We start from the raw sequence: 27,518 nt of genomic DNA on the forward strand, positions 1-27,518 counted from the left end.
GTAGACCTGCAGCCCAAAGTAAATCCTTCCCTGTGGGAATGACTTTTCTTAGAGTGCCTTCTGTTATAAACATGGACACACTACTTCTATAAAACAATTAAGGGGGAACTTTGGGAATGACTTTTCTGGGACACTGTCTCAGCTCATTTGCATTTACTAGGCTTTGGACTCTTATTGTAACCTAAATATATGGTCTAATCCCTCATGAACTTTCCTTGCCCTTGACCCAGAATAATGTGTGTGTGCTTATGTTGTGAAAATACCAAGCAAGCAATGAATATTCATTGGAAGAAACAAATTATCCCATTTATGTTGTAAACAGGTGGGATTAGATTGATACTGTTTGTGGTTGGGTATGCTGTTCTGGGTCAGAAAGGTCTTGGTTCGGGAGCATGTTGAAGAGCATAGAAAAGATCTGAAGGCACAAGTTCTCAGAACAGATTGGCCCCATTCTTGGTTGTAATGAATGGTAAGAGTCAAGCTGTTTTTGTTCACACATTGCTATAATGTAGTATTGCACTGCATTGCTGAAGTTGCTTCTTATCAAGGATTTGATCATAGTGATAAGAAAAGTAAGTAACCCATAAACATACTCTCCTTAGGTGATCCACTCCTTTCTAAGAATTGTACATCTTCAGTGTCTGTATTCGTGTCTCCCACTCTTCAAGTTCCTATCTCCAGTTGTACAGTCACCACACTTGGGCCAGCAAGATGGCTCAGCAGTAAAGTGTTTGCCATTTAAGTCTGATTATCTGAGTTCAATACCCAGAACTCAGAAAGAGAAAACTGACTCTTGAAAGTTGTCCTCTAACTTCCACACATGTGCCATGGCATGTGTGCACCCACACTAACATATACACACATAAAATAATACTAGATAAAAAGAATTAAAAATCACCACACTTGCACACCCTGACCTATCTCACAGGCACTCACAAAACCATCACTCTGAAACTTACCCAGTAGTAGTTCCCAAAGCACATCTCACTTGCTCCAGCGTTCTTCTCATCTTCTGTTGTCCAGCCTGAACAGTAGTGCCACTGTCCACCCTCTCACCCAAACTAGAAACTTTGTAGCCTCCCAACTTTCTCAAAGTCCTGCCAGTTTTACCTCTTGAATATTTCTTGAGTCTATTATTTTCTCTACTACTGCCACTTTTATTTCTTGTTGTGCATCTAGATTATTGTAATGTGCTAGCTGGTCTTATTTGCTCTTCAAAATCAGCTTTTCACACCTCCACTGCCTCCAAAGAGCCAAGCTAGAATACAGATCCTATTTACCCTCCGACCGAGGGTTTTCTGTTTGTTTGTTTGCTTGCTTGCTTGCTTTCTTACTTGATTGCTTGCTTGCTTGCTTGAAACAGGGGTCACTTTGAAGCCCAAATTGGCCTGGAACTCACTATATAGCCCATGCTACTTCAAACTTGCAGAATTCTTGTTTCAGACTCCTAAGTGCTGAGATAACAGATTGAGCTGCCACTTTCAGCTTGCCTACTCCCAGCTCTCTAGCATGATGTTAAAAGATCCCATGGGTTCTGGGGAGATAGCTCAGTTGGCAAAGTGCTTGTCTTGCAAGTATGGGGACCTAGGTTCAATCTTGAGAACCCATGGCTGGGAGGTAACACAGTGGCAGAGCACTTGCCTAACATGTATAAGGCCCTGGGTTCAATCCCAGGAGAGGGAGGGAGAGAGGGAGGGAGAGAGAGAGGAGAGAGACAGGGAGGGAGAAATGAATTTTTAAAGTTCCAAGCAGTTGAAATATTTAAAAATGTTTTTGTCATCTTGTAGGTAAAGATAATTCAATTGATTTGCTTTGTTTTCTTAATATGCTGAGGTGTGCTTTTCAATCCAGCATATAGTCATTTGCCAACTGTTCCATGTAAACTTATAAAGAATGTGTACAGATTGTCACTGTTGAGTCAGATTATCTACATATGTCACTGAGGACAAACTGGTAATTTTGCTGTTCAACTTTTTTGTTGTTGTTTAATCTTTTCTTCTGTTTCTCAAGTAATGAAATACGTGTTAGAATCTCCCAGCATGATAATATATAGTAATTCTCCCTTTTCCAGAGATATGTTCTTGAACTTCAAGGAATTCCTAAAACAAGAGATAGTTCCATAAACCCTATATTTATACACTATCTTCCCCTATACACATATACCTATAATAAAGTTAAATTTATATATTAGGCACAGTAAGAGATGAACATCAATAATGTTAATAATAAAATAGGACATAAATGATTTATTTCTTTAAAAATTGATTAAATTGTTTTCACAGTTTCATACATGTCTATAGTGCATTCCGTTCACTCCCACCCCTTGCCCTCTCTCATCTCCCTCCCACCTGTCATCCTTTCTCCTCCTCACAGGTCCATTTCTCCACATTCATACCATTTTTGTTTTATTTTGTGACTCACTAATTTTAACCAGAGTCATCTGTGTGAACATGGGTTTAGAAGTGTCTTTTGGAGCCTGATGGGCTCACCACTTGATACACTATTGATGATAGTGATTGCCCCTCTCCTAAAATCTATCAGCTGCAGTGGTTCAGCAGGGAGGGTTAGGGCTCTATGAGCCCCTCCTTGGCCCACGATTTGACTGTTCACAGGCCCAGTCTTGTACAGATCCAGCAACTGCTATGAGGTCATGTTTGCAGTGTCTTTGTCATGCCCTGAAGACAGCATTTCACATCCATTCTACCCGTCTCCTGGCTCTTGCTTTCTTTCTGCTCCCTCTTCTGCAGTGTTCCCGGAGCTGTAGAGGGTGGTGCTGTAATGCCTGGGCAGGGCTGAGCACTCAATCACTATTTATTCTAAGCATTTTGAACAGTCATGAGTCTTAATTTGCCACCCATTCACTGCAAAGAAAAGCTTCTCTGATTAAGATAAGAGCGGTATTTGACTACAGGTATAAACAAATATTTAGAGTGCAGTTGGGTACCATGTCAATTTAATTACACAAAAGTAGTGTGTTTGCCCCTGGGGTCTGTGATCACCCTAGCCATGAGTTTTTTACTAGGTTTATTGTACCAGGCATGTGTTACCTCCTGTGGAGCAGGCCTCAAATCCAACCAGAGAAAGATTGGTTATCCCTAGAAGAGTCATACCACTATTGCACCAGTCGGCACATTTTGCCTGGTAGGTTGTCATGTTAGTTTGTAGGGTTCACAGCTGGGTAACATCATTGATGCCTTGTCTTCCCAAGAAGCCTGCATAGATCTTAGCAACCAAAGTATATGATTTCTTTTCTTATTGAGAACTTTCACCTTTTCATTTAAAGGACCAGTCATAGAACCTTTCTGTGATATTGGAATTCCCAGCATTACTACTCCTGCACTTTGAGCCATTACTATGTAAAATGTAGATTACTTGAGTTTACATAAGCACTGGGTTACTGTAACAGGCAGCCTGATATTTCAGACAGGTATAAAGTGACTAATGGGTAGATAGCATATACAGTATGGATTCATTAGACAAAAGGACTGTTCATGTCCCAAGCAGGATGGAATGGCATAAGCCTTCATGACGCCACACAGAATAACATGCAGTTGAAAAGATGAATTTTTATTTATGGAATTTTCCATTTAATACTTTTGGATCACAGTTTACCGTAGTTAACTGAAATCAAGGAAAACAAAACAGCAGATAAGACATAGACCACTGCATTTATTTATTTCTCCTTTAATTTTTTCCAATTTTTACTTATATATTTAAGGTGATTTTTATTGGTATATGCAGATTTATATTGTGATCTCTTCCTGTTGGAGTGAATCTAATTATGAGTTATCTCTCTTATCTCTAGTTAGATTCTTACCTTAAAGTCTATCTTATGGAGTTAGTATAGCAATATCTGCTTTATTTTGGTTAGCAGTTGCAAGGTATGGCTTTTCCCATCTTTTTGTTGACTATATTTAAAGTGTGTCTTTTGAAAACATCCTGTATTTGTTTTGCTGATAGATCTACTATTACTGCCCTTAATTATATTATTGAATCTATTCACATTTAGTGAATTTACTGATATATTTGGTTTCACATCTTTTACCTTAATAGTTGCTTCTTATTTGGTCCATTTGCTTCATGTCTTGTTTTCTTGCTTCATTCTTCCAAATTATTCATATAATTGTATTATATTTTCCTCTCCACTGATTTGCTTCATTGTTATTAAGGTAGTTACTCTGGAAGTTACTACATTTATTCTTAAGTACAGTCATTATAAATAATTCTTTTACTATCTCCCTGTGGTGTAATGCCTCTAACAGAAGCACTTCTCATTTGCCTCTCTTTCCTTTATTATTATTATTATTATTATTATTATTAAATTTTTTAGTTTTTAATTTTTATGTGTATGAGTGTTTTGTTTGCCTGTATGTAAGCACACCCATGCCCTCCAATGCCCATGGAGGCCAGAAGAAGGGCATTGGATCCCCTGGAACTGGAGTCAGGACAGTTGTTAACTACTGTGTGCGTGCTGGTAACCAAACTCTGGTCCTCTGCAAGAGCAGCTAATGCTCTTAACTGCTGAGCCATCTCTCCAGCTGCCCTTTTATATTATTTTGACATGCACTTCAGTCTCTGTGTATTTCAAATTATAGAGATGCCACTATCATTTTGTAGCATTAATAGTATTTATTTATTCTTAACAACATTTTTCTTTACATTTTTCACCATTCTCTCTTTGATTTCCACATTTTCCAGATAAAACTTTTTCCCACCACAAGAACTCTTTCTAGTATTTCTGTTTTTTTTTTTTTTTTTAAATTGGATATAGCAGCCACTGTTTAGATGTTCTTGCTTCTTGATGTTTGTATTTTTGTAGTAGATGGAATCCCACTGAAATGGGCCAACAGCTCATGGAAAACAGATGATGCAGAGACCTGAAAGTTCAGTTCCTTGCCACAATAGGAGGAAGATCATCCCACACCTATCACCCTTTCCAAGGCTCAGGGACTTTTGTGGAGGAGGTTGGCAGAAAGAATGTAAGAGCCGGAGGAAGGGGTGGATTGTTACCTGGAAGTGTCCTCCAACCACTATGCTGGCAAGCTACAGTCACACTTCCTTCCCACACTTGTCAAGGTGTCAATGATGGAGTCAGTTACCCCTCCCACCCAATCAGTCAACCTTAGCTGCATGTGGGGGAAGGGCTAAGGATATATAAGCTGAGAATACCATGAGGCACCTCTCTTGCCATTTTGTGCAGCTGTCAGAAAGTCATAGGATCCATATTTGTGTATGGACTTTCCAGTACAGCTGTAAATGTGGGGGCACCCACTCTTCTGTAAATAACCCCTCACCCTATGCTCTGTTAGCAAGACCAATAAACTAATTAGGATTTAAAAAGAAAAAAAAAAAAAAGAACAGAGCTAATGGAAACCTTCATTATTCCACCAAAGTTGACCCCATGTTGGCAAATCCTTTGGTCTTTGATTTTTTTATTTCTATTTTTTCCTCCCTTAAACTTCATTGTATATATATTGTTATGTAACTTGCTTCAAGTTATTTCTGGAAAAATGTGTTAAAAATTGCCTCTCTTTGAAATAATTAGAAAGAAAGAAAGAAAGAAAGAAAGTCAAAAGTATTCTTATCATGCCTAGGTGATCAGAAGATCAAGACACGTTTTGACTGTAAATGTGATTCATAATTTGTTTATAAGATTCTCATAAAAGTATTTATTTTCAGATGAGAAAGGAGTGAAGTAAAATAAACAACATTTTTGTTGAAAAAAAAAGATTTGGGGACTTTTCAGTTAAAAACCATTATCTGGATCACCCACAGAGCTCTTTGTATTTTTTTTTTTCCTCTTAGCTTTTGTTCATCTGATGTCATTTTGTTTGCATGAGTTTATTGAATTCTTACAAATAAAAATATAGTCTCAAGGGGCTAACTCCATTACCACTTTCCCCTCCATGGGGACATGACCGGTTGGTTACCTTCCTTAATGCCATTATAGAATATGTTGGGTCAAGGCTGGGTTTTAGTTTCTCAAGATCAAGCATCCCTTGATTTTTTCCCTGGATTTCCTAGGGAAAGGATTTGATGTGTTCTTTAGATTCTGTGTACTTAGGTCTAAAACTTCAATCTTTTTTCTTGTTAGACTGACAAAATACTTTCTCATTGTTTTCTTGTTTAGGTTTTCAAAAAACTTTCTATCCCATTCAAAAGGTTTCTTGAGCATAAAACTGGCCAAGCATTTAACACTTGCAAAGTCTCTGCCCAACTCTACTTATTTTTCTGCGCATCTTCAGTAGCCCACTATTAGGCTTTGTACTGTGAACTTCTGATTCTCAGGCCCTTGTCCACTCTCTCAGAAAAGGCCAGCAATCCCAGAGAGAGTGACTGTTGTACAGCCGGATCCTCTCAAGACTTTCTCCTGTTACTCTAATTCCTATTTACTCACCATTCTTTTCTACCTTTAGATTCTCTCTCTCTCTCTCTCTCTCTCTCTCTCTCTTTCTCTCTCTCTCTCTCTCTCTCTTTTGTGTGTGTGTGTGTGTGTTTGTGTGTGATGTGCTTAGGGTTTATACAAGTGTGCTAATCAGTTATCATTATCAGTTACTCCATCTGACTTTGACATTTTCATCCCATTTTGTAAGGTCTGAATAAGATAATATACCTGGCACATCGTAAATACTTTATAAAAGTAAACCTAGGTTTTTATTTTTTGTTTTTTGTTTTTTTTTTTTTTTTTTGGTTCTTCTGAGATAGGGTCTCCCTGTAGCCCCAGCTGTCCTGGAACTCACTATGTAGACCAGGCTTGCCTTGAACTCACAGAGATCTGCCTGCCTCTGCCTCCCGAGTGCTGGGATTAAAGGTGTGCACCACCACGCCTGGCTAAACCTACGTTTTTTTTTTTTGTTTGTTTGTTTTTTTTTTTTAAATACAAATGAGATACTATCTCTTGATTCAGTGCCTTTTGTTGTCACCATGTTGAATGTATCACTTTGCCCTTCACCCCTGAAACATTGTCCCACTTAACCTATTTCAGGCCCCATCCTCCTTTTAAAATTAGAATTTCAGAACCTCAGCTCAGATTAGGCACCTTTTATATGATTGACAGAATCTAGAACTTTAAAAAAGTCATCAAATCTGCAAATTATATATTGTATGCTTGTCTTTCCCCCAAAACTTTAAGCTTCTTGAAGGCAGAAAGAGATCATCTATTGTTGTGATGCACTACACACTTAACATGGTGACTAGTGCAAGATGGGCATTCAGCTATACTTACCACACATAGAGTAAATCCCCAGTCTTCTTTTAAAAATATTTTCTTTATTATTTTTATTTTATGTGTATAAGTGTTTTGCCTGCATGTATGTAAGTGCACCACATGTTTGCAATACCAGTAGAGGCCAGAAGAGAGTGTCAGATCCCCTGGAACTAGAGTTATGGACAGTTGTTAGCTGCTGTGTAGGTGCTGGGAATCAAACCCAAGCCCTCTGGAGGAACAGTAAATGTTCTTAACCACTGAGCAATCTCTCCAACTCCCAGTCTTCTTTTTAATGTTCATCCTAATAGTGTATATTCATAGGTGCCAGGTAGTTCACTAGGCAATAAATTATTACTGAAGGAAGCCAGTCTCCTGTGCGACTTTGTTTTTTGAAGATACCTTTCTAGGTATTTCTTTTGATTCAAACTTGAAACGTAACAAATTAATAGCTATTTCTTAATTTATGGGAAATCTTAATTTATGGGTTTCAGAAAATGAGAAGTGGTGATAAATATTTTGTTTTTTAACTTAGAATTGCAATTAAGAGATTCAGGACCTGTATATAAATAATAAAACCTCTACTGCCTTGAAGAAATACTTTTGTTCCTGTCTGTTTTGAGTCAAGTTACATTAAGTAAATATGATTATTTGACTAATTACTCAACAAGTACTTTGGAGGACTTCGCTACATGACTAAAAGACTCCTAGGAAGGCTGGAGAAATGGCTCAGTGGTTAAGAGCTCTGGCTGCTTTTGCATAAGATCCAGGTTTGATTCCCAGAGCTCACATGGTGGCTAACAACTGTTAAATAGGTTTAAAAAAGTTTTAGAAAGAATTCTAGGCCCAAAGGATACACCCATAAACAAAATGAAGTTGTAGCCCTATGGCAAATGTATAGGATTAAAAGTAAGTAAATATAGGTCTGCAATTCTTTATCCCAAATCTGAGAAATAGATGTTTAAAAATTATTTTTTTTTCAAATTTTAGATATGCAGTTCATACCCATTGTGTCCCTATCAAAGTCTGGTAGCACTTTTTATACATTGATATTTTTGCAGCAAAATCGTGAATTTTGACATTTAAGAGTGATGAATAATGACTATAAATAGTCTCATATCAATATGGTTCAAATCACATTTTGTCATCAAAGTAGTTCAAGTCCTTATAGACTTTGTAACTATTTTGAAAGACTTGGTTTCCAAAACTTTTCAGGTTTTAGGATTTTCTGTAAAGGATTATGGATCTTTATATATGATATCAGGAAGGTTAATTGTCTTGAAATAATAAAATTTGGACAAAGGAATATAGAGAAAGAAAAAGCAGGGCAAGGAGGTGATTTCCTTAGGTACTAGAGATATGTATTTGGGTGGTTCTTGAAAGAATGAAAATATCATAGATTCCTATGTTAAGGCTCTCATGTTCTGCTGACTCAGCTAGCCCATACTTGAAAAGAGTATGTTTGCAGATCTTTTTAAAAATAATTCAAGTTTGTAGCCCAGCTATGCCAGCTGAGGCAGGAGAATTTCTTGTGTCTAGGGATTTGAAGCCACTATGGTTGACATGGGGATGGGAGTGGGGAATGGAATATGAGAACAAAAAAATCTTTTTTTACTATATATTTTTATGAATTCTTATGCATTCCATATAATACATCATATATAATCATATTAAGAGCCCTCTCCTACTTGAACCTCCCCATAGCCACTCCACAAGATTTCATGCATTCTGTCATGTATGTAAAGGGCTGTTGAGTCAAGTTTGTGTCCCCAGATGTCCCTTGGTGTGAGTTCATCCACTGAGCCTTGTTAGTCTACCTAGCCCCACTCCTTTAAAGAAGACCAAATCTCCCTCACCCAGTTAGTGATCAGCTACCAATAGTTCCTCAGCTAAGGTTGGGGCTTCTTACCCCTTTCCTCAGTTTGTGCTGTGTTTTTTTCTAGTTTGAGTTTGCATGAATCTTGTGCATGCTTTTACCATTGTTGTAAGTTCATATGAACAAGTTCCCAGAAGCCCGGAAGACTCATTTCCTTATAGTCTTTCTGCCCCCTCTTCTGCAATAGTCCCTGAGTCCTGGGAGGGCAAGGTTTAATATAGGAGTCCTATCCAGGAACACACACTCTGCAGTTTCTTATTCTCTACATTTTGGCCAGTTGTAGCTTTCTGTTAATTGCCCTGTGTTGCATGAGAGATGCATTAGTATTCTCTCTGATCCCTGTTCTGCTGTGTTCCATGAGTCTTAAGTGTACATGTGCCACTTAGGGCTGGACATCTCATAGACGCTTATTCTCTGTGTTTGATTAGTTCTGGAACTCTGTAATAGTCTACATCTGTTGCAAAAAGAAGCTTCTTTGATGAGTGGTGACAGGTATATACTTGCAGTTCAGAGGTATCAGCTGAATGCATCTTAATGTTAGAATTGACTTGAAAAACATCAACCTTCTATCAAATAGCACAGATATTTAATAGAAATCAGATAACTGTTGAAAGGCAATTTTATAATCAGCCTAATTTTTAGACAAATGACCTTAAAATTTTAATTAGGCTGGATGTGGTAGCTCACACATTTAATCCTAGCACTAGGGAGATAGAGGCAGGCTCAGCTCTGTGAGTTCAAGGTCAGCCTCTCTACATAGTAAATTCCAGGCTAGCCAGAGCTACACAATGAAACCCAGTCTCAAAAAAGTTCTTTTTTTATTAGCATAGTTTCCTGCTGGTACATCTTCTGTGTTTCTCTCTCTCTCTCTCTCTCTCTCTCTCTCTCTCTCTCTCTCTCTCTCTCTGTCTCTCTCACATATACTCAGAAATTGATAGAGAAAATTACTTAGAAAAATAGAATTCCATAGAATATTTAGATTGTAAGAGCCAGAGGTGGCGGTAGATGAATTCAAGGAGGCTGTGTTTTCTGGATACAACAGAGCAGTTGCACACATGAACCTACAGCACTGGTGATAGCATGCGCGAGGCCTGCTAGAGCCCAAGCCTAACAAGATGTCAGTGTGGAGGGGGAGGTGAGCACACAGAAAGCCTTACCCCTAGCTGAGGAACTTTTAGCAATTTGATGCTAGGAGGGAGAGAGTCAGCTTTCATTAAGGGTGTGTTGCTGGTTAGGTTGATCACACTCCAGGGGATAACCCACAGCCAAGACTGTTTTGGGGAACACAAAAGACTTGATAGACCTTAAGAAAAAATAATAGAAGACATGAAGTGAGATGGGTAGGGAGGGAGGGTTCTGAACATGATCGAACTACACTGTATGAAATTCTCAATAAAACAAAACAGCTGAATCTAGATGATTTTTAGATTTTTTTTCCTTGCTACTGAGTGATTTCTTTAGCATATATGATTAATCACAATTGCATTTTAATAGGTCCTCTTATATAGAGTGATTATGGTTTTTGTTTTCTGAATATTCCTGAATCATTGTCACGAAGTCAGCCTGCATCTTAAGATGGAATTTGCTTGTTCATCTAATTTTAAATTGTTGCCTAGCACTTCAGTGTTGTTATTTTGTTGTATATTACTTATATTTAAAATAAATGTTGTGGGGCTGGAGAGATGGCTCAATGGTTAAGAGTGCTGACTATTCTTGCAGAGGACCCGGGTTTGATTCCCAGCACCCACATGGTGGTTAACAACCATTTGTAGCTCCAGTTCCAGGGGATCTGATGCCCTCTTCTGACCTCTGGGGGTATTGCATGATATGAGTGCACTTACATGCAGGCAATACACTCATATACATAAAAAAAGAGATGTTGTGTAAAGCCTTAAGTATTATTTCCATTCCATTATGTGTTTAGTATATCCTATTATTTAATTTTTTATTGTGAATAATAGAATCACAATAGGAAAGGTCACACAAAAAAGACAGACTTTGGAGAGAGATGGAATAATACAGTTATATGTTTTGAAGCTTAGAGCATCTTCCTGCTAGTATGCAAAATCATATCTGAAATATCTAGAATTTATATTAGGATTGAAAGGTCTGGGCATGATGAAAGCAAAATATATTCTTTTTAAGAATTATTTTAATTTTTTTTAAGTTATGGGGGTGTACATGAGTACAAATTCCCATGGTGACAAGAGGCATCAGATCTTCCTGGAGCTGGTGTAAGCCACTTGACATGGGTGCTAGGAACTGAACTCTGGTCCTCTGGAAGAACAGTATACATATTCTATCTTTTTTGATATCTATTTTATGGCAATATTTGGTATATATTTGGTGGAAGATATTGATTGGACTACTGAAGTTGATATATAAAAAGAAACAGGGTTTCTCTTTTGGCATGAACCAGGAAGCAGTGGCATCCTTATCTATTGCTGTATTGGTAGAATTCCATAAGGAAAATCTCTTGCTGACATGGACTGTGTGCTTAAGGGGTAAGAGATTAACATGTGGGTTTGCCTTGCTTAGATACATCTCCCTCTGTTTTATTTCATCATTGAGTTGTTTTGAAAAGGCATGTACGATTCATGAATTAGGACCAAGTTGAAAAGGTTGCTAAGGTTGACTGTTGCTGAATATGAAGTGAAAACAATAAAGCATATCATGAAATGAGGCCAAGAAGTCAAGGTGAAAATGAAGGTGGAGAAGCCATGCAGGCAGAGAAGTGAGTCAGCTTGGGGATGCTGTGGAAGAAGCCAGGGGAAGGCTCCATCTGAGAGAAACCAGAGTAGGGTTGGAATTATCAACAGATTGAGTCTAAGGCATGGTCAGCTTTCACAGAGTCAGAACTTCCAATTGGAAACTAACACTTATTCTTGGCTACAATATGTGTCTACTGGGACTGCTAGGATTTCAAAAACGAGTCTGGTCTACAATTTTAGAAAAACAAAAACAAAAACAACAACAATGGTATTAAGAAGAAATGGAGACACCCAATTCAATGTGTTTTTATTGAGCATCTCATTTGTGGTGGTAATGGGCTCTTGAGAGAAATTAGGTATAGTCCAAAACAGTTAAGCTAATGATAAGTATGTCTAGAAATTATTGTGGGAAAGGGCAATGTCCTTTTTTTAATAGTATCTCTCTTTTAACTTTTTAAAATTATCTTTAATTATACTGTGAAATCCTCAAAAGTAAGGGAGAGTGTCTTTTTTTTTTTTTCATTTATACCCAGCAACTGGCACATAAGAAACATTTAATTAATTCTTGTGGGAAGACTACAAATGAATAGAGTATAAATACACGAGAGGAAGTAACTGGGAAATCAGGAAGTCTTATCTAACTTAGGGTAGGCAAATGGGAGTGAGTACCCAGTAAAGGGACAGTGAGAAGGCAAAGCTTATTTCTAGGACAGGGACTTTCTAGATAGATTCTCTAGATTATCTAGGTTGGGTAGGACTAACTTCTTAAACAATTGTAAATTCTTCACTGAGTTTGCCTTGGTTATACAGGGCATGAAGGGGCTGTTGAGGTATTTTAGATGTGCAAAGATAGGCGAAGGCATGGGATTATTTTTAGAGTATTCCCATATGGCTCTAGCAAGCAGGGAAGATAGGCTCAGAAGAGTACAGTAGCCTCTTCCTTTGCTTGTTTTTCTTCCTATATTCTATTGGATCTTTTCTATTCTGCAAACGCTGGGCAGGACTGTTTCTGTGTCTTTGCCTAAGCCATTGACTTGTCTATATTGCTTTATTCCTCTTTTCCAGTTCCTTCACTAAGAATTAGTTGTTCCTGGTAGAAGTTGAGCTCAGTGCAGAGGTGCTTTCCTAGCATATGCAAGGCCCCAAGTTTGATCCCTAGCATCGCAGGGAGCAAGCAGCAGCAAGAACAGAGAATTAGTTCCTTTTCTATGATGGGTTCCTCTGTTAGACATGTGTTCTTACTTATACTGACTTTTAAAAATTGCTCTTTGCTGCACTAGAAGTACCAGAGAACAAAGGCAATGCTATTCTGCATCCCAGGGATTTTGCAAGTTGTAGTTAAATCTAAGAAATTTTTGGTGTATAAAGAATGGACAAATGAGTCCATTAAACAGAAGTGCTGACAGCGTGGCAGCCTCTGCTGCCTCTCTGGACACAGAAACGAAAGACTTTTCTTTAAGAAGCTAGCAGTCTAGTGCAGTGTTTCTAAGCATGGACTGTGGACCCCTGCTGGTCTCAAAACAAAGTAAAGCTGTTTTATCAAATAGGAAGCCCTCTCTTTTTTAAAAAAAATCTTACTTATGGTGCAGACTTTTACATTTATTGTAGCAAAGAAATGGTGGTGAGCTTACTCGCTAATGTGTAAATGAAGGAACCGGCACAAAAGTCCACTCGGTCATTGTATTCCTGACCTCCACGTACTTAGCAGTGGGATTAAAAAACTAGTTTCACTTGAGTGTTCTTGATGAAACACTAAATAATTATTAATTTTGTTAACTTCATTGCTTGAATACACATTCTTCCAATGCTCTGTTTAATGAATAGGAAGCACATGTAAATCACTTCCGCAGAGTGAAGTGAGGCAGTTACCTAGGAGCAAAGCACTTCTGAGGCTGGGTTTCAGGCCGAATAGCTTTTCAAAACAAAATAAAACACTGAGAAACTGGCAAAGAGATGCTCTTAGCCACGGATTGCCATTCATAGAATTCACATTATCCCAAAATATTGTGAAGATATTTTCTCAAAAATGAACAAAGATAGCCTGTCACCAAAGATGAAATTCAAGCTTTAAATAAAAATAGACTTTGGGAAACTTGGGTCTGCTCCTGTGTGCTTAATGGCTTCCACATATTCAAAAACTTTTTTTGGTGATATTGGTATTGATATTAATTAATACTGTTCTTTTATATTATTTAATGAAATGTTTCACCCACTTGATTTAGTTAGCCAATATTTGAACATGCATGATGTTACAGAACCAGATGTAGGTAAAAGATCAAAGTTCAAGGCAGACTAATTCATTTTTATGTAATAGAGTATGAAGAGTTTTTGATGTCAGATTCCACATCACAAATAATCTTTAGGAAGCTGCTACTCAAAATTTGGTTATTCTTAAAGGAGAACATCTCCAGTTATTTGAAAAGCATAATAAAATTCTCCTTTTCCAGTTACATACATTGTAAGCCTGTATTAAAAAAATCATATGCATCAGCCAAAACAACATAGTATCATAGATTAAATGCCACAGAAACTTCAAGAATCTGATAGCTGTCATCTGTTAACTCATACATGGGAAAGATTATGTAATGCCTCTTCTCACTAATGTTTCTTTTTAGATTTATTTTCACTTTTAACTGTGTAAGTGTGTATGTATGTGTGTGTGTGTACATGAAGAGGACATTGGATCTCCTGGAGCTAGAGTTATAAGTGGTTGTGAGTCACCCAATGTGGGTGCTGGAAACTGAACCTGCATCCTCTGTAAGAGCAGTATACATTCTTTTTTTAAATTATTTATTTAATAACCACATGATTAGAAGAAGCATTTCATCACAGTATTAACATATTCAATAACAATTTCCAGATTAAAGATGCATCTCTTTCAAAATTGGCTGTAAAGTTTTAGGTTCACAGTTGAATTAATACAGTTAAACAATATTAAACTCAGTATAAACCCCATAAGACATGAAATTGAATGAGGTTTTAACCTTTAAAAAAGATCTCCATTTCATTTTAAAATATACTGTTTCATACAGAAAAACTCACTTTTAATGCTACTACCACTTAGATGTTTGCACATGCTTCTCTAATCTCTATGTATCTGATTATTACTAGTCACAGTTGGTTACACTTGGATCCTTGGCAACCTGAGTATGGGTATAAAGTCATCAGGTAGATTTTAATGGTACTGTTTTTTACCTCTACTAATTAACATGAAGCAAACTTTATGCTTCTTCCTCAAATACAACTCATTTTTAAAATTTGTTGATTTTTTGTGTGTATTTCATACAGAACATCTCAAACAATCTTACTCATTTATATACAACATCCCAAATGGCACCTTCCCATAGCTCCCCGTCCCCCCACTGGAGCCCATATACTCTGTGATCCCTGTTAGTGTCCACTGTGTTGTTGGCACCCCCAGCTGTTCCCCAGTGATTGTCCATCTGCTAAATCTAGTCAGCTTATTTAGAGTTCCTTGTTATAGGAAGATCAGCTCTTCCTCATCTAGCAGCAATCAGTTGCCAATATTCCTTTAGATAAGATTGGGGTCTGCTGTTCATTTTCCCAGTTCTATGCTGGGTTACTGTCTAGGAGTCTCTTAGGCCACCCTGGGCAACAACTCAAAAGGAAGTTATCTCCTGTCTGGCATTGTTTCTTGTTATGTAAGCTTTTAGCTATACACATGGACGCTTAAAAAATTATATTGATCCCTTTAGTCTTTGGTTACACTTTCCTTTTGGGTGTTTAAGAGCATACAGTTGGCCCAGATAAACCAATTTATTTTTACTCTTAAGGCCGTTTTAGGATCTGTTCCTCGAGGATCACATGGGCTTGGGAGGAGCCCATGGCTCCTTTTACCAGGTCCATCTATGTGAAGATAAGTCAAAGGTCCTGCTTGACTGTGGCTGGCTTCATTTGGAAGCATGGAGGAAATGTTTCCTCTGTGCTGACCCTCCTCTTTGTAGACTAGACACTGGTTCAAGTCCATTTGATAGGGTCTTCATGGCCTCCTTGGTCAAGAGGACAGGTAATTCACCACAGTTACAGGACATTTGGAGAGATGCTCATAGTCCCCTGGAACTTAGTCGACCTAGGAGGGCAAGGAGCAAAAAACCATCCTCTGTGTCCTGCTGACCAAATTAATATACACTTCAAGGTATGGCTGTTAAAATTCCAGGAAGGTTAGTTCCACCAGTCTGGTACTTTTAATTACCATATGCTATGTAGATAAAGCTTGGGCAAAGACTGAACATTCTCAGGTAAACCTTAACTAGATATATATTATATTCATTGAGCTAGTTATATGTATAATATGTCAATAGGCTGTTCAATTAATATGGTTCCCTCTTTTTTTAAAACTAGTTATTATTTATCTCTTATATTGTCTAACCCTTCCACCATGGCTTCTCCATTTAAAGTGACCCCATTTTTCCCATTTCTCCCTTAATACCGTTCTCCTATGGTCCCACTTCTCTTGAGCTACTTCTTTCCCTTTATCCCCAAGGTCCCTTGTATAACCCCTCTCCTTAAAATAACCCAATTTTTTATCCATATCTCCCTTATTCATGCCTGTTTCCTACTATTCTTCTCTTTCAGATTCTTTCTTTACCTGCTTGGTTCCTTTTCATTATCCTGGTTCCTGTAGTTATGTCTGGATACATAATCACCTATCAGGGTTTGGTGCTAGGATCCACATGTGAGGGAGAACATACGTCGTTTGCTTTTCTGAGTCTGTGTTACTTCACTTAGTATAGCAGTTTCTAGTTCCATCCATTTACCTGCATGTTTCATGATTTCATCTTTCTTTACTGCTGAGTAAAACTCCATCAAATAAATGAACCACATTTTCATTATCCACTCATCAGTTGAGGGACACTTAGGTTGCTTCCATCTCTTAGCTATTGTGAAAAGAGCAGCAACAAACTTGGATGTACAAAGGTCTCTGCAATAGGATGAATTCTGTGGGTATATGCCAAGGAGTGGTACAACTGGGTCAAATGGTAGGTTCATTGAAGTTTTTTAAGAGTTCTCCACACTGCTTTCCATAGGGGTTGAACAAGCTTGCAGCCCCACCCACCAGCAGTGGATGAGCGTTCCCCTTTCCCCACATCCTCTCCAACATTTGGTATCATTTGTAAGATGAAATCTTAAAGTGGTTTTAATTTGCAATTCCCTAATTATTAGTGATGTTGAACACCTTTTAAAATGCTACTTAGCCATCTTTATTTCTTCTTTTGAGGACTGTCTGATCAGTTCCTTAGCTCATCTTTTAATTGGGTTACTTCCATTCTTGATTCTTTGTTTTTTGAGTTCGTTATATATTCTGGATGTTAAACTTCTCTCAGATGTGTCGCTGGTGAAGATTTTCTCCCATTCTGTGGTTTTCCTCTTCATTTCCTTGGTTGCTTCTTTTGATGTACAGAAGCATTTTGGGGACTTTAACTACTAAGACTTGAACCCAGGGCTTTGCACTCACACCGTGCAAACAATGAGTTACATCTTCAACCCTCTTTTTGTTTTTTTTTTAAGTTTGAGATAGTATTGCCAACGTTTTCTTCTGAAAGTTTCAGTTTCAGGCTTTACATTGAGGTCTTTGATCCATTTGGAGTTGATTTTTGTGTAAGGTGAAAGATAGGGTTTAGTTTCATTCTTCTACAGGTGGAGATCCAGTTTTGCCAGCACCATTTGCTGAACATGCTGTCTTTCCTCCAGTGAATTTTCTTGCCCCCTTTGTCAAATCTCAGGTGGCTGAAATTGCATGTACTCAGAGTTGGGTCTTCAGCTTTGTTCCATTGATCTATGGGTCTATGTTTGTGCCAGTACCATGTTGTTTTTATGACTATAACTCTGTAGTGCAGTTTAAAATTTGGTAAAGTAATCCCCCCAGCATTGCTCTTAGTGCTCAGGGTTGCTTTGGCTATCTGAGGTCTTTTGTGCTTCCATATGAATCTTAGGATGTTTTTTTTCCAGTTCTGTGAAGAATGTCATGGGGGTTTTGATTGGCATTGCATTGAGTCTGTAAATGTCTTTGGTTGGATGGCTACTTTCACAATATTAGTTCTTCCAATCCATGAGCATTGGAGGTCCTTCCATCTTCTGATGTCTTCCTCAATCTCTTTCTTTAAAGTTGTAGAGCTCTTTAATGTGTTTGGTCAGGTTTATTCCAAGATATTTTATTTTTTTGTGGTATTGTGAAAGGGAGTGTTTCCATCTACTCTTTCTCTGATTGCTTGTTATTGGTATATAGAAAGTCCGTAGACTTTTGTAGATTAATTTTGTAACCTGTCATGTTACTGAATATGTTAATAATTTCTAGGAGTTTTCTGATGGAATTTTTAGCATCTCTTAGATATATCGTCTGCAAAAAAGGGAATATTTGATCTCTTTTTTTCCAATTTTTACTCCTGGAATTTCCTTCTCTGGTCTTATTACTCTTTCAAGAGTTTCAAGCTATGTTAAAGAGGAGTAGAGATAGTGGACAGCCTTATCTGGTTCCTGAATTCAATGGGAATGCTTCCAGTTTTTCTCCATTTAGAATGATGTTGGCTGTGGGTTTGTTGTATATGGCTTTATTTATGTTGAGGATGTTCCCTCCAGCCCAGTTCCCTCTAGAGCTTTGAACATAAACACATGTGTAGCCTGAATTCTCTCTGGGTCTCCTGTGTGATCAGACAAGCCATATAATATATTTTATATGAGTTTATTAACTTACAAAGGAATGAGTACCCAGTGCCTAGCCCCATGCCGCAGTGACTCAGAGCCCGCCTTATCAGACCATGTCGCACCGATAGCCCCTCTAGCATTCGCTCACGCCTCCAGGACCAGTGATCTTGCCCCAGGTCCACAGGGAGTCAGTCCATTCTGTCTTTGAGTTGCTGCACTGGCTGCTAATTTCCTACACCATCATGCTCTACCCCTGGCTCCTGGCTTCCATCACAAGATGGCTCCTGGCTTCCCTTCCTAGTTCCCGCTCAATGTCAGGCCCTGCCCATTGGAGGAACCAGCCAATCTGGAGACAGCATGTTGAATTTTTGTCAAAGGCCTTCACTACATCTATTCAGATGACCATGTGGTTCTTGCCTTTGAGTCTATCTATGTGATTTATGATGTTTATTGACTTATGTATATTGAGCCATCCCTGCATCTCTGGAATAAAGCTGACTTGATCATAGTGGATGATCTTTTTGATGTGTGTCTGTATGTGGTTTGCAAGTATTTTGTTGAGAACTTTTGTGTCTATTTTCATTAAGGATATGGGTCTGTATTTTTTTGTTGTTGTTGTATCTTTACTTGGCTTTGGTATTGGAGTGATGCTGGCTCCATAGAAGGAATTTGAAAGTTCTCTCTCCATTTCTATCTTTTTGAATAATTTAAAATGATATTGGATGTAGATCTTCTTTAAATGTCTGGTAGAATTCTGCTGTGAATCCTTCTGGTCCTGGGCTTTTTTTCAGTCTGGAGGTTTTGTATTACTGTTTCAATTTCCTTATATGTTATGGGTTTGTTTAAAGTGTTGATCTCTTCTTGGTTTAACTTTGGTGGGTCCCATGTTTTTAGATGTCCATCCATTTCTTTTAGATTTTCCAAATTTAGTAGCATATAGGTTTTTTAAAATATTCCCCTATAATGGTCTGGATATTTTGGGTATCTGTTGTGATGTTTCCCCTTTCACGTCTGATTTTGTTGATTTGGAGGTGCTCTTTCTTTCCTTTGGTTAACTGGGCTAGCAGTCTGTCAATCTTGTTTATCTTTTCAAAGAACCATCTCATGTGTTCGTTGATTCTTTGTATTGTTTTCTTTGTTTCTATTTAATTAATTTCTGCTCTGATTTTTGTTATTTCTTCTTGTCTGCTGGGTTTGGATTTCATTTGTTGTTGCTTTTCAAGTGTGTTGAGTTGCAATGTTAAGTCATTTATTTGTGTTCTTTCTGATTTGTTAATGTAGGCACTTAGAACTATAAACTTCCCTCTAAGGACTGTTTCAATGTATCCCAGAGGTTTTATTGTGTTGTATTGTCCTTTTCATTTAGTTCCAGGAATTCTTTCATTTCTTTCTTAATTTCTCCTTTGACCCACTCATCATTTAGGAGTGTGTTGTTTATTCTTGATACATTCGTCATGTGGTGATTAGGGCTTCTTCTGGTGTTGATTGTAAGCTTTATTGCATTGTGGTGATAGAATGCATGGAATTACTTCAATCTTTTTGTATTTGTTGAGGTTTGTTTTGTGCCCCAGCATACGGTCAATTTTGGAGAAAGTTCCATGGAGTGCTGAATAGAAAGTATATTCTTTGGTGCTTCGGTGGAATATTTGTTTTTTTGAAACTGGGTGCACCAGAGGTTGGTGAATATATGTTCATGATTGTAATATCTTCTTGGTCAATTGTTCCTTTGATCAGAATGAAGTGGCCCTCTTTATCTCTTCTGATTAGTTTTAGTTTAAAGTCTATTTTATCAGATATTAGAATTGCAATGCCTGCTTTTTTATTAGTACCATTCGCTTGGTGTATTTTTTTCCTCCTTTCACTTTAAGATAGTGCCTGTCCTTGAAAGTAAGATGAGTTTTGTTTCTTAATCCATTCATCTAGTCTGTGTCTTTTGACTGGGGAGTTTAGTCCACTGATATTTAAAGATATTAATGAAAGATGTGTATTTATTCCTGTCATTTTGACTTCTGTTCACATTCTTGATATAGCTGTGCATTTCCACAGTTATACCTTCATTAAGTTTCTTTCTGTAACCCCTTGGGTATAGCCATTCCTTTCGTCAGCTCTTTGTATTGTTTCAAGAACTCTCTGAAGAGTGGTTTTTTTTTTTTTTTTTTTTTGTGGACACGAATTCTTTCAGCCTATTTATGTCATGAATTTTTCTTTCCCCTTCCACTATAATAGACATTTCTACTGGGTAAAGTAATCTGGGTTGGCTTCTGTGGTCTTTTAGAACTGAGAATACTTTGGTCCTGGTTCTTCTGACTTTCATAGTTTGCACTGAAAAGTTAGCTGTAATTCTGATGAATTTTCATTTATATGTGACTTGTTTTTCTTTTGCAGTTTTCAGTATTCTCTCTGTACATTTAGTGTTTTTACTGTGATGTGCTGTGTAGAGTGTCTTTTCTGGTCCTGTCTGTTTGGTGTTCTATATGCTTCTTGTATTTGTATGGGCATGTCTTTCTTTAATTTTGGGAAATTCTCTTCTACAATCCTGTTGAAGATCTGGTCCATATCATTATCCTGAAATTCTTCTCCTTCCTGTATGCCTATGATTCAAAAGTTTGGAATTTTTATGGTGTCACACAATTCCTGCATATTCCATTCTTGTGTTTTCTTAAGTTTTTCATAATCTTTACTTTAGTGGTCTCATTCTTCCACTTTATCTTCCAGTCTTGATATTGCGTATTCCATTTCATTCATCCTATTCATTAGGCTTTCTCCTGTTGTTTCTAATTGGCTTACTGAGTGTTACACTTCCTTCTTCATTTCAGCCTGAGTAGTCTTCAATATTTCTAACTTTTTTCTGAATTCATTCAGAAGTTTATCTGTATCTTCTTTCAGTTCTTTGATTTCTTTTTTTTTGTGTGTGTTCTTTAAATTCACTGAATTCTTTTACCATATTTATTATTGTTCTTGAGTTCCATGTCCTGTGTTATCTCTAGAGGGCTCTCAATGTACTCCTTTAGAAGACTATCGGTCCTTGGTGGGGATACATTATTTTGGTTTTTCATGTTATTATTTTTTCTCTGTGACTTTTACATGTGGATTTCTTTTGTAGTTTCTGATTCTTGTGTGAGACTCAAGCCTTCCTTTGTTGAGTTGAGGTCTGCTTTTTGTAACCTTTATGTGCCTTTGTAGTTTACTTGTTGGGCATGAAAAGCTGGTTGTCTAGGCTTCAGATTGTCTCTTTTGATTTTATATTGGAGTGGCCAAATTGCTTTTGTCTTCAGGAGTTCCCACAGAGGCCCAAGTCAGATGAGGATCAGATGATCTCAGGCTTTCTCCTAAGGTCTGGATCCCTCTAGAAAAGATGCTGGCCTCTGGAATATGGGTGCTGAGCTGGCCTGGGAGCAGGGCCCTGGAAAGATGCTGGTCCCAGGAAGCTGGTGACTGTGCCACCCAGGGAAACAAAGGGAGATAAGGGTGGGAAGAGGCCCCAAGGGCTCCTGGGGACTACTGGGAGGAATTCAGTTGGTCTGGGTGGAAAGGATCAGGATACAGTGGGGATTCTGGGCCAAGAGGTCAGTTGAGGGGTCTGGGCTGCCAAGATAAGAAATGGGCCAGTACCCAGGCTAGGAGGAGAGATGGGGTTGGGGAGCTGGGAGTGTGAATGAGGCTGGGGGAGTTAAGGCATGCTGTGTGCTGCAGGACTTACCCAGGAAATATGCTGGTACCAGGAAGCTGGTGGCTGTACCACCTGAGGGTGCAAAGGGAAGTGAGAGCGGGAGCAGGCCTAGAGGGCTCCTCGGGACCAGGAAAGATGCTGGCACCAGGAAGCTGGTGGCTGTGCCGCCCAGAAATGCAAAGGGAGGTGGGGACAGGAAGAGGTCCTGAGGGATCCTAGGGAGCAGGAATGATGCTGGCACCAGGAAGCTGGTGGCTGTGCCTGCCATTTGCATTCTTAACCCCTGGGCTATCTCTGCAGCCCTAAAATTTTTGTTTCTGAAAATAATTTACTTTAAATATGTATGGTTAGGCTAATATATAATGAGAGTATGAATAATTCTTTGTTGTTTTGTAGTCAATATTCATTCACGTGACCACTTTGCCTAAGGTGCACAGTTCTTTGGCATTAAGTACATTCATACTGTTGTCAGCCATACTACCATCCTCCCAAACTTTCTTAATCATCCCAAACTGAAGGGATGTGCTCATTAAAACTGACCCCCAGCCCTCCCTATCCCTGACAATCACCATCCTACCTTCTGTTTCTGAGTTTGATTACTCTGGGCACAACAGAATCATATAGTATTAGTTTTTTTTTTTGTGGCTCTTTCCTGTAGCATGATGTTTTCAAGATTCATCTGCATTATAGCATGTCTCAGAAATTATTTCCCTTTAAAAGAATATTCATATATATGTGTCTACAACATTTTATTTATCCATGTGTCCATCTGTAGATATTGGATTGTTTCTACCTTTGGGCTGTTGTGGCTAATGCTGCTGTGAACACTGGTGTACAAGTGTCTGTTTGAGTCCCTGCTTTCAGTTCTTTGGAATGAATGCTGAAGTAGAATTCTTGATCCACATGATAATTACATGCTTCATTTTGAAAGGAACCCATACTAATAAACAGTTATTTTTAATTGCTTCTCATTTAATTTCTAAAGCTGAATTAGTGCATATAATCCACATAAGTAAAGCATCCTGGAGCCCACAGTAATTTTTAAGAGAGTAGGGATCCCAAGAGTGAAAGGTGGAGAAATGAGTGAAATGGATCAGTTAGGCTGTACCAATCAAGGGAAGATTAGGCAAGAATCTTCTCAGAGCAGGGTGATAAGAACTTTGTTTTATGAAGAGAAGTTGATGAAGCTTGAGATATATGTGACTGAAGAAAGCCATTTCAGGGAAGACACAGTAGATGTTATTTAAAGGTCTCTTCAAAAGGGATTAAGCTTGCTTTCTGTGACTCTAGGGCAGAGGGATTAGTGGTGGCAGATGTTAAAGGAAGCACATTTTAGCTCATGATAAGAAAGAGCTTTGTGACAAATGATTCAGGGATGGAATTCCTAAGGTAGGGATGTAAGCAGTCCCTTAGTAACACTAATGTGCCTCTGTGAGTCATGATTCTTCTCTACACTGAGTGACCAGAACAACAGACAGAAATAAATTAGATACTGGGACCATATTAGATAAAGTATAGCTGTACCTTTAAAAAAATTTTTATTTATTAAGAGCTGTACCTTTTTAATATTGATCATAATATTAGTCAGAAAAGGCTCTTCTCATTGTACTGTGATGCTGCTTTCAGTGTATAACAGAATTCTATATAATAGAATTACAAATAGTTTATATTTAATTTTTAGAACATATCATGCTGCTAAATCATGCCTCAGAACCCCTTTGCAGTATCATGCTGTGTTCTTGTCCTGCTGTGTGGATATTGTGGGGGAATGGGGTTGATGGACTCAGACCCAGACCCCTGAGCCCACTAGGCAAGCTCTTTACCACTGAGATGCACCCCCAGCCCATTGTCCTGCTTTTGGTTCTCCAGTTTCTGAGGAGTTTAGTAATTAGCTTGGATGGTTCATGAACTTGGTTTGTGTTTAGTATAAAAAGTATGTCTGGGAGGTCTAGCAACCACGAAATTGTGAAAATGTTTAGAAAGAATGACCACTTTTTTTCTCTTAAAATTCTTCAAACTGTACTCTATGAATCATCTCCAAATACAAGCCAGTAAAAGGAAGAAAGGAGACATGAAATTTCCATTTGCCTGGTCATTTTGAATAATGAGTAGAGATTTTATATCTTTTAAAATACCTGGGTGTAACAGGATAGAAATCACTCTGTTTAGTTAAAAATAATTTTATGCACTGTTGCAGAGGAACATAGTGTTCTGTTTTGGGGCAGCTGGGGAAGGAGGTGACATATGAGGGACATTTCTGGAAGTAAGTATGTGTTTGTGGTGAGGGAGTACTTGCATTTGAGGGAACAACCTGGACAAATCTTAGAGCCCTTCAGGGACTTGACAGATGGTGAATCACTGAATACAGTTTACTGTGACTAGCGAGTACAGTGTGTGAGAGAATAAGAGGGTATTTTTAGCTTGGTGAAGCAACAGCACCAGATGAATCTATAGGAATAAATGAGATCTACACTGTAAAGAGCAACATGTAACCATTGAAGATTCTTTTGTATGTCTGGAGAGTCACAGCCAGAGCAGACAGATTTTAGTAAGAAAGTACTGGAGAACAGATTGGAAAAGGGAGATTTTACTTCATTCATCCATTCAATAAACACTTATTGTGCATCTACTGTGTGAAAGTGTTTTAGGCACTAAGCTATCTGCTGTAGTAGAGCTTGCCACTAAATATTGAGACACATAATATACCAGTAAACATAGTAAATGAATTAATCATGTAGTATGTTCAGAGCTAATGAAAAGTAAAGAAGACAAAGTAGAGTAATGGGGTTTGGGCATGTCAGGTGAAGAATGCAATTTAGATAAGTAAGATAACAACATGGGTCTGGAGAGATGATGGCTCAGCGGTTAAGAGCACTGATTGCTCTTGCAGAGGACCTGGGTTCAATTCCCAGCACCTACATTGTGGCTACAAACCATCCTTAACTCCAGTTCCAGGGGAATCCGAAGCCTTCTTCTGACCTCCAGCAGCATTGCATGACATGGGTGCACTCACATACATGCAGGCAATACACTCATACACATGAAATGAAAATAATAAAATATTTTTAAAAATAACATGTCCAGTTCAGAAGCTATTTCAGTAATTCAGGTAAAAGATGAGGACTAGGACTGGAGTTCAGCAGTTAAGAGCACAGGGTGTTCTTGAAGAGAACCAGGGCTCAGTTCCCAGCACCCACATTGGACAGCTCACAACTGCTTGTAACTCCAGTATAAAGTGATTTGACACCCTCTTCTTGCCTCTGTGGGCACCTGCACATATGGAGCATATTGTCACACACACACACACACACACACACACACACACACACAGAGAGAGAGAGAGAGAGAGAGAGAGAGAGAGAGAGAGAGAAGAACAAAAGATGAGGACTAGCCAAAGGTGAGACTTTAAAAATGAAAAAAAGAAGTATATTGGAAGACATACTTTTTTCAATTTTGAAGATTTTTATTATAGGTAGAATACAAATAAGTGACAAGTCTACAATGCATTGTTTCAAGGTGAATGACTTTGTAACATATACTCTGGAAGGAGCCCCTCCATTTGCCTCTCTAGAACTGCAAATCCCTCCCTCTCTCCCTCCCTCCTGACCACCTGATAATTATGTAGTCCCCTCCCTGAACATGTATATCCCTTAGTAGAGCTTAGCCTTGGCAATTGACTAAAAAATGATGGATTTTAGTTTTCTATAGGTTTTTTTCCTCCTTTTATGTGTGGTGGTATACATGCATGTATGTATGCATGTTCACATGTGTGGGGGTTCATGTCGGTGTGCATAGGTGCATGTGTGTGCATTTGTCTCTGGAGATCAGAGGTTGATGTTGGGTATCTTCCTCTGTCACTCTCCACCTGATATATTGAAGCAGACTCTCTCACTTGAATCTACAGCTTGTTGATTTGTCTACTCTAGTGAGCCAGTTTGCTCTAAGGATCCTGTGGCTCTGCTCCTGGGTGCCAGGAATGCAGGAGGTCCACTGTGTCTGCCCAGCATTTACATGGGTGCTGAGGATCCCAATTCTGGTCCTCACACTTGATGCTTTATTCATTGAGCCACCTGCCCAGCCCTGCTTTCTTTCTTTTTTCTAATATATTGTCAGCTGAGGAACTCTAGTTCTTAGCATTTCTTGTAGCTCCAGCTATTCTGATTGTAAACTCATGTTCCATGTTCCGCCCTTTATATGCCTTGTACATTGGCAGCTGGACCTGAGGCTTCATCAGACTCAAGTGTCATCTTTTGGGCAGAGCTATGGGCAGTAGGGTATTCTTTCACTGAGCAGCACATACTGTCCTGGTGTCTCTTGCAGTGTTACCAGCTGATTCTGTTCATTGCCTAGAATTAGTAATTCACTGGAGTTGCAAAATTGTGGTTCTAACTGTATCCGTTTTAGGTTTTAGTTGCATACTCTTATAAAGAAGCATTAAAGACAATATAAATGCCTTTTCTTTTACTTACTAGTTTTCAAGGTAACAAACTAGGTCCTCATCATCCACAAATTTGATTACCCTGTCCACATTTTTCACTTTAGTGTGACCTTGTCAGAAATGAAGCCCTGCTTGGCCAGTTCTGAGACTCTGCTCCAGTCTCTTCATATCCCACCTGCTACGCCTTGAGTTGGGCCAAGCCCCTCCCTGGTCAAAGTCCTGATCTAAAATTGGCTCACCCTTGTTCCAATGGTTGGTTGGTTATTTGGGGGCTCTCTTACTGCCACATGTCATGTACCCTGATCCCATTCCTTCTTCCTGTACAGGTGCTAATACTATAGGTTCTTGGATATTGAGTGGTCACAGTGAATGTACTTTTGATTTGTGGGAGGTATCACCTAGTTTTGTTATACATGTTTTCCTTGGAATTTTTGGTTTTGCTATTTAGTTGGTCTATTTTTATGTGGTAGTAAGACAGATTTAAAACATGCTTGGGGCTGGAGAGATGGCTCAGTGGTTAAGGGCCCTTAGTGCTCTTGCAGAAGACCTGAGTTTGGTTCCCAACACCCATGTTGGCTGGCTCACAACCACCTGCAACTCCAGCTCCAGAGGATCCAATCTCTCTGGCCTCCATGTCACCAGCACACATGTACACACACACACACACACACACACACACACACACACACGCACACACACACACACACATACACACACCCCGCATAATTTTTAAAAATAAAAATAAATCTTTAAAAATGCTTACTGCTACCAGTCTTATCTTTCCAGAAAGAGGCTGTGGAAGAGTTACAGTGTAGTTGAGAGTAACTAATTTTGAAAATAAATTAGAAATTTCTGACTTGGAAGATCTGGTGGGTGGTGATTTCAGTGATGAGACTTAAAATTAGAAGACAGGAGCAAGGTAGTAGGTGGAAAATAGGAGCAATTTTTAATTTCTT

General features: G+C 38.5%; 1 protein-coding gene across 3 annotated transcripts in view; it reads left to right on the plus strand.

The window, feature by feature from the left end:
* Positions 1 to 27,518, plus strand: part of Tbc1d19 (TBC1 domain family member 19) — a 188,036-nt gene that overhangs the window by 8,724 nt on the left and 151,794 nt on the right. The gene's annotated exons all lie outside the window — the stretch shown is intronic.

Source organism: Nannospalax galili, unplaced genomic scaffold, assembly GCF_000622305.1.
Source record: "Nannospalax galili isolate Female #2095 unplaced genomic scaffold, S.galili_v1.0 scaffold777, whole genome shotgun sequence".
Classification (NCBI taxonomy): domain Eukaryota; kingdom Metazoa; phylum Chordata; class Mammalia; order Rodentia; family Spalacidae; genus Nannospalax; species Nannospalax galili.